A 13583-nucleotide genomic window follows, 5' to 3' on the forward strand; every position below is an offset into this window, starting at 1 on the left:
AGCCAGCTTGTGGCCCCAAGGTGGGATCAGGCTCCTCAAGCCAGGACTTGTGCCCCTGGGGTGGAGCCTGGGTATGTTCTCAACTTGGGGTGAGTCCTCTGAGAGTTCCCAGAATTTTCCAGATGCAGAGGTACTGAAGCCAGACTTCACCCTGAGGCCGGACCACCCGAGGCTGTGGTCCCCAGCTGCTCTCCATACTGCTCCAAGGGAGTGCTGGGACCCCTTCTGGGGCTGTCCCTGTCATGTGCATCTCCTGACACTGACTGATAGGGAGAGGCGACATGGAGAAATGGAACAGTGCTTGGGCTTGGAGCCAGACTGTCTGGGGCTGAATAGTGGCGCTGCCCCTCACTAGCTCTGACCTGAGGCAATCTGTGCCTCCGTTTTTTCATCTGTAAACTGGGAATGATGAAAATGATATCTACTTTGAAGGGTTACTAGGATTTGATGAATTAACAAGGAGGAATGCTTAGAACAGTTAAGTGGCAGGTAGTAAGGTTTAGCATTTATCTTACTTCCCTCTAGACTTCCGGTGACATCAGCCCTTCTCCTTGGGAAGCTGGTTCATTGGGGCTGTCAATCATAGTCACCAACCCTGCCCTGCCCTGCCAGACACTGGAGTCAAGCAAGGAGCAGCCACTGCACCCTGTTGCCCAGTCACTGGGTTGATGAGTGAGACAACCCTGAAGAAGGTCTATTGAGTTCCTGGATCCAGCCTGACCTGAAGCTAGTTCCCAATATGTGAGACAATAAATTCCCCATTTCACTTAGGCAAGTTTGAAGGGAGTTCTGACCCATATACCCTTTTTGCTTCATAGAGCAAGAGAGGTTCCCCCAAGGCAGCCCCCTTCTCCCATGGACCAAGCCTCTCAGCCTTGGTTTTGATCCAGCCCCACACAAGGCCAATAACCCACTCTCAGGGAGTCAGAGGGAGATTCTCCATTTGAGCTGTGGTTGGAGCTCAGAGCAAGAGGAAACAAACTCGTATAAAGTACCTTGATGTGCCACGTGTAGTGCTGGGGCTTTGTAATAAGAATTCCCCAAGCCCACACAGCCTAGAAGTGGAATCACTTCAGTGTGAACCCAGGTAGTCTGACTCTAAAGCAGGTACGCTTCCAATGTACCACATGACTTATTACCTGCAGGGGGGATTTTCTGTTCCATTGAAAATTTTGATTGTAAAAACGTAAAATTTACCATGGGGAGGGGGAGCAGTTTAAGTCAGCATCGCCCTTCTCAGCCAGAAGATGACCTAGAGAATCAATTACTCCAAGTGGCCTGGTGCCCTGGAAAATAGGAGGCTAGGTCCCATTCATTCCCTCAACTCCTACTAAGTGCCTGGCAATGTTCAAGGCAGGGCCCAGGGTTTGACGTGAAACAGTGAGGAGCCTGGAGGGAGCTTCTTCTCGGGGTTCACCCCGCACCTGCACAGCCTCAAGAGGGAGCGTCACCTTCAGTCCTGTGCCCGGGAGTCTATCTGGGCCCCTCTTGGTCACTCTAGTCCCAGCAAAGTCCTGGGCAAAGAGCAGGTTCAGGGTCAAGAAGAATTTAGATGAGTGATGGAGTCCCACCCCAGCCAGAGCAGAAACTCCCAAGGCACCGTCCCTGAGAAATGATTCTGTCAACAAGGTGTCCGAGGGGCACTTAGCACAGTGATGTACAACGTGGCCTAATCGCTGCTGTTGGGGGTCCGGGGAAAAGACCGAGGGCAGATAGACACCAGCACACATAAACCCCGCATTACTGCCTGTGGACAGTGTCCTGAAGGCAAGGGTGCCGTGGTCTGCAGGGGCGTTACCAGAATCAGGACCCCCGCTCCCAGGAAGTGATGGTTAGGCTGGCCAGCTCCTCAGAGGCCTGGAGCCTAGCACTGGCCTCCCCCGACCTTCTAAATTTTCATAACCAGGCTGCTCCCTTTGTTCCTCTAGCCCTGGGCGTGGTAGCTGCTCTGTGTCATTATTAACCCACAATACCTTTTTAGTTGACCGTTCTTTACATTCTCTCTGTTGAAAGAACCAGAGTGCTTTCTATCCCTTGGTAGGACTCTGAATGGCACAGAACAAACTGCTGCAAGCTGAGGAAAGAGCAGAAGGTAGCCCAGTCCAGGTAGAGGCACCTGCATGGCGTGGCCAGAGGCTAGGAGGCCGGAGGGAGCGAAGCACATTGCAGGAGCCAGGACCAGTGGAGCTGGAGGGGATTAATGGGGTGGCAAGTAGAATAAGATGAAACTGGACAGGTCAGCTCTTACATGGCATGGAGTCTGGATGGGATCCTGGGAGCAATGGGGAGCCATGGAATGCAATACTGAGTGATTTAACTTTCAAAGATTGCCCTGGCTGCCGTGAGCCTAACTCGCTGTTGGGGGCAAGAGTGGGCAGGAGCAAGATAGCATGTTAAAAGGAGCTAAGTCCTTTGTTTTTTGTTTTTTCCTTTCTTTACTGCTTGGAAGGGAGGCGTCTCAAGGAAGAAAAACATGGGGGCGATTCTGGCGCAACATGATGTCACAAGATAAAGGACAGGACCTCATGGCCGCTCGAAAACTCAACAGTAAAGAGAATGCCAGGACCCTAAATGAACCCCTACTAACCCTGAGTCAGAGAAAGTCTCCACCGATGACTCCCCAGGACCGTGCGGCCACCAACGGAGCCAGCCTGCTGGCCAAAAGAAGGTAGAAAGCGCTTTCAGGCCTACCCAGTGTCTCCTGGCGGAAAAGAGTGGCCCTTACTCCCCCAGATGCCATGAGGCCACGTGGGGGGTGACGGCCCCGAGCTGCTCGCGGCCTGGCTCCCCGCAGAAAAACCCCAACTCCCAAGAAACGCCAGGGCCGGAAGCGGAAGCGCGGGTGCGTGCGTACTGCATTCTGGGAAGTGTAGTCCGGAAGAGTCCGTGAGAGCGGTGCATTTTGGGGAAGGTAGTCCTCTAGTGGTCTGAGAGCTGGCGGCGTGAGCTGGAGTGGTTCACCTAAACCCCAAGCCGTGGCGGGGGTTAACAGTTTGGGGACTTAGAGTGAATACGTAGAATTCGTTTTTGTCTCTCCCAACCACCAACACCCACGGAAGCGGAGAATAGGACCTGTCCACGCTTCAGTGATGGCAAGCAGGCCTGAGTTATTCCGCCCTCGAACGAGTAAATCAGCTGCTTAACCTCCCGGAACCTTTGTTTCCGTATCTGTAAAACGGGCAGATTAATCATTCTCACTTGGCAGCCTTGATAACTCAATCAAGTAACTCGCAAGGTGCTTAACACACCTTCCTTGCTTGACAAACCCCTCTTCCCTTTGAAGCTGAGCGTGCAGAGCAAATGGATGTGTTTTGTAACCAGGAGCAAAAATTGTGCTTCAGCGGAGCACTTGGGGCGTTTTCTTTGCAAAGTAGGAGTTCCTGCAAATTCCAGCCAAAACTCATAGGGGGAAATATAAGGAAATCTTGTCACCCAGAGACTCAGCAAGGACGTGTGACCTTACTAGCCAACACACAGTAAGATGTAAGTTAAAAAATGAGACGGGTGCCTGGGTGGCTCAGATGGTTAAGCGTCTGACTTGGCTCAGGTCATGGTCTCATGGTTGGTGAGGTTCCAGCCCCGCATTGGGCTCCGTGCTGGCAGTGGGGAGCCTGCTTGGGATTTTCTCTCCCTCCCTCCCTCCCTCCCCACCCCCTTCTCTCTCTCTCTCTCTCTCTGTCTCTCTGTCTTTCTGCCCCTCCCCCACTCGTACTTTCTCGCTCAAAATAAATAAACTTTAAAAAAATGAGACAAACTTCTGGAGCAGAGTGTCCTCGCATGTTATCAGTGGAAATATTAATGGGTTCAGCCTTTATAAAGGGCAATTTTTGCGGGTGCAAAGTTTTCAGTTGTAGGAATTTATCCTATAGACACACTAGACTGTTTCAAAATGACAGAAGTTTAAGAATATTCATTGTAGCGTTGTTTATGAAACATGCCTGGAAATCGTCCAGGCCTCTATGGGCAGAGGACAAGTTACAAAAATGATGGTACATCCATGCACGGGGATGCTATGTTGACGTTAACATTAATGAGGTGTGATATCACTTATGTAACATTCCTGCACAAAAATGTTTATCCTAAGTATATTGTGAAGAAAGTCTCAGAGAAATCCAAATTGTGGGATATTTTGCAAAACTGGCCTAGACCCTCAAAAATGTTGATGTCGTGAAAGACCAAATAGACTGGGAGATTGAAAGAGGTTAAACAGACCTGGCAATTAAGTGCACTGGGCAATCCTTCATTGGAACCTGGATTCTTAAAAAGGACATTTTAATCAGACACCTTGGGAAATTTGATTATGGACCATATGTTTGATAATAGCAATGTATCAATGTTGACTTTCCTGAACGTGATCGTTGTATTGTGGTTGTGTAGGATAATGTCCTTAGTAGCTATCTGCTGAAGTATGTAGCATTGAAATATTAACCCTTGGCTCTTGGATAGTTTAGAAAAAAGAGCAACAGGTAAAGCAAATGTGGTGTGTATTAACAGTTGTTGAATCCAACTTTAAATATATGGTTTTTCATGTTCCTCTTCTTGCAACTTTTTTTATAGTGTTGAAACTTTCAAAGTAAACAGTAGGCAGCAAAAAGAACGAGAAAGCTCCATATGCACTGATGGGGGAAAAGCTTCAAGAAATGGGTAAGATTTTTTTTTTTTTTTTAAGCAAGGTGCAGAGGTGGAAATGCACAAAACACCCGGGGATTGAGGACACAAAAAGGAGATGACAAAGGTTGCCTCTCGGAAGGGTATCTGGGGGTGGGGGCAGGGGTGGGGGGAGTGGGGTCAGAAGTGGGAAGATTTGCCTCTTGCACTTACCCTTTTAGACCTTTTGAATTTTGTATCCTGTCCATTCAGATAAAAAAGTAATAATAACTTCGAAGAAGGCTGTTACTGGGAAGGCACTTGTGGTCAGGAAACCCCAGACTAGGCTCCCCTGCTCCACAGCTGTAGACCTGTTGGGAAACCCAAAACAGAAGGAAGGAAAACCAGTTACTTTCACATCCTTTCCCACATGTGATTCTCATCACAACCCAGTGAGTCAGACAGGTTTTATTTGACCCATTTTATAGATTAGGAAAACTGAGGACCAGAGAGTCTTAGCAACTTGTCTGAAGTCATGCAGTGAGACACTATTAGAGCTGAGATGGAAACTGAGTCCTTCCCAGTGACCCAGCCTGGCTCCTTCCCTCCTGCAGGTGACCGCTCCAAGCTCTAAGGGTTGGATGTAGCAAGAGAGAGCCCAGGGGCGGAGGGCAAGGGTGGGGTTGACTTCCAGGCTCTGGGTGCTCACTGAGGCTCAGCCCAGTTGCCTTCCCGCTGTTGCTTTTACACGGGGCTGTCCAGGCAGGAAGCAGAAGTCAACCCTAGGCACCCAAAGCATAGGTTTGATTTACATGTTCATGGGCAACTGGTTTGAGAGTTTATTTTGGGGACCAAGAGCTAACTCAGCCAAAGAGCCTCTTCCCTGAGCCCATCTGGGCTGCTTTTTACCATCTGTGTATCTTTTTTTCTTTAAGTTTATTTACTTTAAGAGAGAGTGAGAGCGAGCCTGCCCAAGCAGGGGAGGGGCAGAGAGAGAGGGAGAGAGAATGCCAAGCAGGCTCTGCACTGTCAGCTTAGAGCCCGATGCAGTGCAGGCTTCGATCCCATGAACTGTGAGGTCGTGACCTGAGCCAAAATGGAGTCAGATGCTTAATTGAACTGAGCCACCCAGGCACCCCCCCCCACCCCCCGCATCTCTGTGATCTTAAAGTGGTCTTTTTAATAAAAAAAATAATGAAAATAGTAGATGGATATTGTTACCAAGTCTAACAGTAAAGTACTTAATGGCAATTTGGCATTTCTGTCGAAACTTAAAACATGTATATATGCTTTGATATCTGATCCAGCGTTTACAATGGAAACTAATTTTTTTCTGTGAATATACCCACCCAAGTGTTCAAAGATATGTATGGAAGAATGCATTGCTTATAAGAAAAACAAAGACACAGAACTGTGAACAACCCACCAGCAGAGCCATTGCTTAATTCAAGTGGGCTCCATCCACATTGAATAAAAACAAAGACAGTGCGGGTTGCTGGTTTTACTGACCTGAAAAGATGTCCACGGTATTGTTAAAGAAAGGTCCCATTTCGAGGAAAAAAAAAACCAAGTTATAAGCATATATACACATAGAGATCTACATGTTTGAACAAATGTAGGAAAACATTTATAAAAAGTGTAAATTATTTGATTTGAATGTAAAAAGAGCATGTAATTTTCATTTTTTGAGGGATAATGAGGTTGACTTTTTTTTTTTTTTTAAGTTGGCCACTTGTGTTTCCTCTTGTGGGAATTGCTAAAATATTACTGTCCCTTGGTCTTCTGTCACGCCAACTGGGTGTAAAAGCTTCGGGCACCACGTCTCCTAAGAGTTTCTATTTACATTGCCAGTGCTTCCTTTAGGTGGGTATTTTGGAAATGAGGTTGCTGAACTTGAGGCAGAGGATGTTCATTCTCAGTCCATTCTCAGTCTTCGTATAATGAGGTGTCCTGTGGGATAAAGGGCTCTGAGAAGTGAAGGCGTTTCCTGCCCAAAGCACGGTTGCAATGTCTTCCTTTCTTTCGATTCTAGGATCTTGCAAAGCGTACTCTTTGGCTCTTGGTGGACGTGGACGGTGTGAAGGTGGAGGTGCTTATAATGTTTGAAAAGGGGGGGGAGTGGGGAGCAGAGATGGACCGCCAAGGTCTGGAGAGGGTGAGGTGCCCAGGGGACACCCTAAAAGGAAAGGTTCCGGAGGCACAAGATTTAAGGAGGCCCTCACTCCGGATGTCCCACTCGGGTCCCAGCCCTGTTGACTGCTTCTTGATGACAGAACAGAAAATCTGTAACAGCCCTTGCACTGGTGGGCTAGTTGTCACTGCTGGGTGACGGATGTTTCTTCAGAGCTAGACTCAAGGTGGTGTTGGCAGACCGAGGCCGCCACGGGGGCCAAGGCAGCAGAGTCAGGGCTCGGCTCCCCAGGCAGTGCCCCAGACCCCTCGTGCTGTGCTGTGTTGCGTGTTGAAGGATTAGACGACGCCATGGAGGGCAGACGTCTGGACAGATGGGACTCAACCGTTCTTGTCCTTGAGTTCTTTCTGATTCTCTCTCCGTGTGTGGAGCTGCGTGGCTAAGGGTTTTCTCTGCACCTACCCTGTGCCCAGCCTCCACCTGCTACCGGCCGCAGGTCTGGGCTCCTAGAGAAGGAGGTCCCCCGAGGGCCCCGGGGCCTCAGAGATTGCCTTGACCTCACAGAAGCTGCGGCTTCTCAATCTTTCCTGCACCCGGGGCACTGCATTTTGGCATTCTGCAGCTCACGCCTCTTGAGTTCATACGACAACCTTTAGAGGTAAGGACTGTGTTATCCCCATGCTGCAGATGAGGAAACCAGGGCCCAGAGAGGGGTAGCAACCTGTCCCTGACCACAGAGCTAAAAAGCAGCAGAGTAGGGATTTGAACTCCCAACTCCAGAGGCGCGTTCTTCACCATGATGCCCCGCTCTTCCATTTTCAAGGACCACGAGCCTGCTGAGTGCTGGCCGCTAGGTTGGGGGTTCCCACTGTCCCCTGGACCTCGGGGCCCCCAAGGCTGGAGGCCCAGAGGCCCTCTGAATTCTAGAGTGTTTTCAGGACATCCCTGGGGGGGGTTAAAGCAGGTTGCGGTCTTAACTTCCCGGGGTGGGAGGTTCCCAGAAGCCCAGGGCAAGCTCGGCCCCTTTTTCCTGAGGGGAGGGGGTGGTGTGAGTTGGGACACGTCCTCTTTTAAGGTTCTCTCTTGCTGCTTCTGACCACTTCCTCTTTTCCCTGGGGCGGAGGCAGGCTGTGGCTGCACTAATGGCAGGCATCCCAACAGTGGCCCAGTGGCCGAGGAGGCCTCTCAGTCTCTCCTGGAAGGGCTTGCTTGGCTGGGCTGAGGGCACTTCTCCGCCTGGGCTTCCATCCCCTCCCCGCTGCCGCCAAGACCCTCCCCTGAGTCCCACCCAGAGAGCAGAGGGTGGGGGGCTCCCTGAGCTCTCCCTCAGCCAGACGGCTGCATACCCTCCATTCGAGCTCCACCTGGGCTGAATCTGCTTCCAGCAATTTCCATGGAGGACGTGGCCCAAGTTCAGGAACCCTGCCTGGACAGCCAGACCCCTCAGGATGCTCAGGGAGGTGAGGACCCCAGTTCTGGGTAGAAGGCCCAGCCTAGCACCTCAACCATGAGTGCCCCATGTGGGCAGGGGAGCTGTGGCCTGGGAAGAAGATGGGCTTTGAGAAATGTGGGTTCCAGGCCTGGCTCTGCCGCTTGTCGGCTGCTGTGCTTACCAGGTTGCTTTTCTTCTTGGGCCTCGGTTTCCTCATCCACGCACTGGACATAAATAACACTTCAAAAGGTTGAAGAAACAAATGCAGTGCTCTTTGTATCGTGCTAAGCAGAGAGCCTGGTACACGGCCAGGATTTAGTGTCTTGCCTGTTACTGGGCAGAAACTGCAGCTGCCCTGAGCCATCCAGGATGCACTCCCCCTCCCCCCAGCCCCTGCAGAGGAAGGCCGGTCACAGGTCACAGCTCCCCAACCCGGTTTCCTGCCTCCACCCTGTCTCCACTCCTTTCTGCCCCAGTAGCCCCCAGCTTCCCACTTGTAGCAGGTACAGCCCTCAAGTTCAGGTGGACAGGACCATCACCTTTCCTCTGTAGCCTGTAGCCTCCCCACCCCATCTAGCCAGGTTGGTAAAACATCGACGTCAGTCATCGTTGGGATGTGCCCAGCCGAGTGTCCTGCCAAAGCCTTGGGTCATCGTTTCTTTTTATTGTGGTGAAATACGCAGAACATGAATTGAGCCACCTGTAACGATTTTTAAGGGTACGGTTCCATGGCATGAAGTATATTCACACTGCTGTAGAAACGTCGCCACCACCCATCTCCAGAACTTTCTCGTCTTCCCAAACTGAAACCGTGTCCCCGGTAAACCATGGCTCCCCATGCCTGCCCCCAGCTGCTGCAACCCTTGTTCCACTTTCTGTCTCTAGAATCAGACCGCCCTCCCTGCCTCTTAGAAGTGGAATCACGCAGTCATTGTCTCTGCGTGACTGGTTTGTTTTCGATTAGCACGGCATCCTCAAGGTTCACCCGTGTGGGGGCACGGGGCAGAATCTCCATCCTTTTTATTTATGTTTGAATAATATTCCAACCTGTGTCTAGACCCCATTTTGCTGGTCCACGTATCCATCGGTGGACACTTGGGTTGCTTCTGCGTCCTGGCTGCTGTGAATAATGTTGCTGCGCACGGGGGTGTGCAAATACCTGTTCGAGTCCCTGCTTTCGGTTCTTGGGGGCGCATACCTAGAAGTGGAATTTCTAGATCATATGGTAATTATGTTTGATTTTTTTTTTTTTTTTTTTTTTTTTTGAGAAAATGCCCAATGCCCAAAGGCACTGGGGAGCCCCTCTGGCCATACTGTGTACAGGGAGATAGGAAATGAGGAGCAAGACATCATAGGTTCAAATCCTGGTCCTGCCACTTCCCAGTGCTCTGACCTTGGGCGACTCACTTCATTGTCTCAGCTGTGACGAGGGATGAGAGCAGCGCCTCCTGGGGCTGTGGTGGTGCTTAGAGCACATACTTTGGATGGTGCCTGGCGCACAGGGAGCCCTAGGGATGTTAGCTCCGCTCGTGGTGCATCTGGACTCCTCCAGAGATCTGATCCTGCAACCTCACCGCTTCTGTGGTCCCACGCCAGCCTGGCCCCTCCACGGAACATGCCTTTGGAGCCGGCCCTGCTTCTTCCCCAGGACTCCGACTCCTTTCCCCCTTTTGCAGGTCCCTGGGAATGTCTCTTCATTGAGGGAGTTTCTCTTTCCCTGTCCGTCTGTGGCTTATGCTCTTGAAAACAAAAGCCAGAAAGCAATGCCTCAGGCTAACCCTGAGAGAGCCTGAGCCAGGACCAGAGGGGAAACCAAGGACACTGACCAACAGGTCAGCATGGGCACAGGCGAAGAGGACCCCTTTCTTCTTTCCTTTGACCTTGGTCATGCCATTCTCGATGACTGGGTCCGGTCTAGGCCCCGTGTTTTGGGAAGGGTGAGGAGAGCTGGGAGGGTCACTGAGGACCGCCCACAGGCATGATTACAGGGACGGGGACGAGGCACTCTGGACTGAGATGAAAGGAGCAGTGGTTTGGCACTTTCAACTCTAGGGGAGTCAGCCGGAGGGTTCCGGTCAGTGAGGGGTGGCTGCGGAGATGAGATTACCCTTCTTGCTGGGCCAGCAGCTAGGGCTCCAGGGCTGAGGCCGGCACAGTCCCACCTCTGGTTGAGGCCAAGCTGGTGTGCGGCTGCGTCTGGCCAGCTTGCCTGGTCTGCGTCCCCAGCCACCCCACCCCCCACCCTTGCTCCCGGGAAACTACTTCTGCTGACCGAGGATGATTCCTGGAGGAAGGTCAAGGCAAGACCTGGCAGGCTGAGGGCTTTGGTCCTGGGCGATCACACCTGGAGGTTGGCCCAGCTGTGTCACCTCCACCTGTGACAAGAGGGGACAGAGAAACCTCCAGGATTCCCCCCACACCCCTCCCCATTCTCTTGCTGTCCCATCATCTTTCCTTTCCTATTTTGTCTTCTCTGTTCCTTTCACCTCATACCAAGTGGTACGTGATTTGGAAATTCACAAAGCAGTGCACTTCTCTTCACCGTTTATCAATACCCAGAACCTGGTGAGGAGCCAGCACTCAGTTTCTCTCAAGTGGGCTTTAGTGAAGGGCTTTTTTCCGTGGCCCTCTGGCAGAGCTCACTAATGGGGACCCCTACTCCTGACATGCTCCCTAGCATTGTCAAAACCAGTCCTGTCTTCGCTATTTGCAGACATCCCCAAAGGGGCGCTGATATCTGTTCTGGGGCATTAAATAAAATATGCTCTGAAGGTTAAGTAGGATAACATGTGGAAAATTCCTGGCACATTATAGTTATCAGGAAAAATAGTTACCGTTATTTTTTATTTTTAAAAATAATTATTATATTAAAAGGGAGGACAATATTTATTGAACACCTACTATGTCCCGGATACTGAAATGTTGGAATTCTGCCCTGGGAGTCAAGCTGACTTTCCCGGCCTACATCAGAAGCAGTGACCCCCACAAAGGTCACCATCCCAGCAACAATACAAAGTGAGGGAAGTATAGGGAGGGGAAGGACCAGCCGTGTGTCCTTAGACAAACTGCCTCACCTCTCTGAGCCTATTTCCTGACCTGTAAAGAGAGGCTGGGAATCCTCCCTTCCCCTTCTACTGGAGTCAGGGGTCAGAGGAGGTAAAGCCTGTGCCAGTCTTGGCAACCAGGAAAGTGCTGCCCAGTGGAGCAGTCGGGCAGCTCTCAGTGGGAGACAAGCCCTTACCTACACCTTTAACTGAATTCCCCGCTCTCAGCTCCTGAAAGCCATCTCTGCAGGCTTGGGGAACACCCCTCAGGGACACTAGAACTGTGCTCTTCTCCAGGGCCCATTAGGAAAAGAATGTTCTACAAGTCCACCCAAAGGTGGTCATTCCTCTGGTGACCCCCTTGTGGCCATGCCACGCTCTCATCTGTCCCATGGCCTGACTGCAGGCCAGTTGATGTGGTGTGTTTCCAGGGAGACTGGGGAAGGTGACAGCATTTCTGGGAGGAAAGATGGGCTTGTCCAGGGGCACAGTGGGATTTCCGAGGTTGGTGCTGAAGCTGAGTGGTAGAGCCGTGGTTATAAAGAGCAGGTTTGCCAAGCCGTGGAGCAGTCGGGGAGGCTGGGTGGATGGGCAGAGTTTCCCCTGGAGGCCAACTGGCTGACTTGCCATTGTCCCTGACGCCTTCCAGACAAGGCTTAATGGAATGGTAGGAATTTGCTGCTGGTCTGTATTGTTATTGCCAGTGTTCACGGGGTACTTATTCTGTGCCATTGAGAAGGTTACCTCCTATAATCCCCAAACAAATTTATAGGGCGGCTGGCACTATTATCCCCATTTTACAGGTGAAGAGGCTGTGGTACAGAGAGGTTCAGTATTTTGCTCAAGGTCACACAGTGAAGGAGCCAAGCCTGGAGTCCAGCCCAGGTCATCTGAAGCCAGAGCCCATGCAGATGGCCATGCCATCCACCGTCACGGGCCAGGGAAGGACAAGCAGAGAGCTGAGTAGGGGAAAGAAGGAAGGTAATCCCTAGGTCCCAGGTCCCACGTGAACCTTTCACTGAGATTGGTGCTGAATAGTGACAGACGTCACTAGAAGGGTGTCACTGGCTCTATTTTAGTGATGAAGAATGGAAACACAGAGGGGTTGAGTTGCCCAAGCAAGGGGACTACACTTTGAACCAGATGTGTCTACACTGCAGAGCATTGCTGTTTCAGTGACCTCACCACCTTATCTTGTTTCTTTGGCAGTTTGTTCCAAGTCTGATCTGTCTTGGGAACCTTGGGACCTGGAGCCCGGGCCTGGAACAGACATACCAGACCTCTATACATGTTTTCTGAAATAACGTAAGAGATCCCAGTTGTTTCCACTTGCTGCTACTTTGGGCGAGGGAGAGGAAGTGTGGTCGGAGGTGTAGTGACCTCGCATCTTTTGTGAGTGGATGTTTGCTGAGCCTGAACCCTGCTGAGATGGAGAGTTTGGAAAAGAGAATCATGTTGGAGCAGGTGTATCTCCTTTACTTTGGGGGAGTTAAAGGAAAAGGAAAGCTCTAGGAAAGACCCAGATTGAAAATTTCTCCCTACCTCCCTTCCTTCCATCTATCCATCCATCTATCCATCTACCCACCCATCTACCCACATATCCATCCACTCATCCATCCATCCATCCATCCATCCATCCATCCATCCATCCGTGCATCTGTGCATCCACATAACCATCCACTCATCAATCCATCCATCCATCCATCCATCCATCCATCTACCTATCTACCTGTGCATCCACATATCCATCCACTCATCCATCCATCTATCCATCCATCCATCCACCCATCAATTCACCCACCCACCCACCCACCCATCCATCCATCCACTCATCCATCCATTGATCTGTCCATCCATCCATCCATCCATCCATCCATCCATCCATCCATCCACCTATGCATCCACTCATCCATCCACTCATCCATCCATCCACTCATCCATCCATCCATCCATCCATCCATCCATCCGTTCATCCGTGCATCCGTGCATCACTCATCAATCCATCCATCTGTCCATCCATCCATCCATCCATCCATCCATCCATCCATCTACCTATCCACCTGTGCATTCACATATCTATCCATTCATCCATCCACCCATCCACCCATCCACCTGTGCATTCACATATCTATCCATTCATCCATCCATCCATCCGTCCATCCACCCATCCACCCATCCACCCATCCATTCACCCACCCACCCACCCATCCATCCATCCATCCACTCATCCATCCATTGATCTGTCCATCCATCCATCCATCCATCCATCCATCCATCTGTACATCCACTCATCCATCCTCCACTCATCCATCCATCCATCCATCCACTCATCCATCCATCCATCCATCCATCCATCCATCCATCCGTGTGCATCCACCTGTGCATCCAC

At 51.0% G+C, this 13583-nt stretch overlaps 1 long non-coding RNA gene across 1 annotated transcript; it reads left to right on the forward strand.

Annotated features, from left to right (window-relative positions):
* The first annotated feature begins 2663 nt into the window (after nt 1–2663).
* Nucleotides 2664–13161, forward strand: LOC144614642 (uncharacterized). Its single transcript, XR_013552551.2, has 3 exons — nt 2664–3483; nt 4558–4644; nt 6620–13161. It is a non-coding gene; the product is annotated as an uncharacterized LOC144614642 (long non-coding RNA).
* Nucleotides 13162–13583: the final 422 nt, after the last annotated feature.

This window comes from Panthera onca, chromosome E2 (assembly GCF_046562875.1).
Source record: "Panthera onca isolate mPanOnc1 chromosome E2, mPanOnc1 haplotype 2, whole genome shotgun sequence".
Taxonomy (NCBI): domain Eukaryota; kingdom Metazoa; phylum Chordata; class Mammalia; order Carnivora; family Felidae; genus Panthera; species Panthera onca.